Here is a 1,651-nt window from a genome sequence, read left to right as displayed (position 1 = left end):
TGTGTTTCTGTGTCGAACACAAGCTTTATAAATCGACTGAATTTCATGAGAGTCAAACGCTCCCAAAGCACGTTCTATCAAGTCAGCTGTGACTGTTAGTCTTTAAATAGTTTTTTTGACTGACGATCATCCGGCGAGTCTGATTGAGGCGGGCAGATGGGGAACCGCCAAACTCCTTGAATGGCTGTTGGATCAGAATGTCTCGTTGGAGATTCGAACAGGGTCATCTGCAATGCAGTCGAGCATGATACCAACCCAGAAGACATCACACTTCTCGGGGGTTGCAAATGTATTGTCATTCTTTCAGATGAACAGTAATATTTACAAGATTTATAGAGAGTCTATGAGCAGCATGGGGTCCAAGTCCATTGATCCCTCTTCTTTGCCTATAGTTAGTCAATGATTTACGACCCCATAGACACAATTTAGATTATATTTACGTTTCAGAAGGAGGCTTTTTCACCCAGTCTATCAGGACCAGCCTTAGCGGTGTGTGATACTGAATACCAGCTGACAGATGGAGGTACTCACTAATACACTTCCCTACTTGAGAATAGAACTCGTGTCTCCTGCACGCAGAGGCGAAGAGGCTTACATTAACACTACATCGCTGATACCCTCCCCCCAAACCTGCTCCGTTCCATTTTCCAAAAACAAATTACACAGACCAGTGGTTGGGATCAGGCTCACAAATAATGTCAAGCGATTCGGTGACGTGGTTTTTAAATGGATAGTGACTGGGTGTGTTCTTAAGCGAAACACGACAATTATCCTTTGCTCGAAATCAGAGCGCTGACCGCACACTCTCATGGCCGTCTCTCTTCGCTCTATTTCTCGCTCCCTCCCTCTCCCAACCCCCCTCTCCCTCTCTCTCTCTCTCTCTTACAAAAAAAAAATAGAATTCGCTTTGAATTGTGTGCACCATGGACAAGCACACACACACACACAAACATACACTCATACTCACAGAATACCTACTTCCCCATACTATCCCTTCCTGGATGGTCTTAAGAAAGGTCAGGGTTAAACAATGTTAATCCGGATATCGGAGATATCGGATTAATGATGCGTAAATGATGCCGGCCTTCTTAACAGGTCTTCCTTTAGCAGCTCAGCCTTTGAATAACTAAACCTTTAATATGGCGACGCAGGTGCTTGGGGGGGAGGGGGGGGGGCACCACTGGTAGGTCCTACTTATATTCTTTCCCTCTGTTGTTTCTGCCTGTTTGCACTAAATGGCCGTTATCGTGTCAATGTGCCTCTATTTCTTCAAACAAGACCAAAACAAAACAAAACATGGCGCATCAAAGAGCAAGAGGAAAAACATTTGTTTTTTGTTTTGTTTTGTTTTTGCATTCTTCTCTCTTTCAGGTATACCTTTGGGGTGTAATAGTTAGGTCTTTCGGTTTAGCTACAAAAACATGAGTTTGAATCCTACGAAGGGTCTACATATGTCATGTTTATGAAAACATCTCCCTTTTTGTTGGGATGTCGTGTCCTCCACAAACCTGGGTTGGCCCTGACGCCCTTTCTCAAAGCAGTCCACCGATTAAGATTCCGTCAATAGAATAATAAAACATGGTCATTTATCAATAATTCCTTAACTTTCCTAAACATACTACACGCAGAACGAATTCTAAAAAAGAAAACA

General features: G+C 43.2%; 1 protein-coding gene across 1 annotated transcript in view; it reads left to right on the top strand.

Annotated features, from left to right (window-relative positions):
- Positions 1 to 1,651, top strand: part of LOC101854231 (fibrinogen C domain-containing protein 1) — a 41,916-nt gene that overhangs the window by 10,152 nt on the left and 30,113 nt on the right. The window lies entirely within an intron of this gene.

This window comes from Aplysia californica, unplaced genomic scaffold, assembly GCF_000002075.1.
Source record: "Aplysia californica isolate F4 #8 unplaced genomic scaffold, AplCal3.0 scaffold00032, whole genome shotgun sequence".
Lineage (NCBI taxonomy): Eukaryota > Metazoa > Mollusca > Gastropoda > Aplysiida > Aplysiidae > Aplysia > Aplysia californica.
This window is presented reverse-complemented; position numbering and strand designations above follow the sequence as displayed.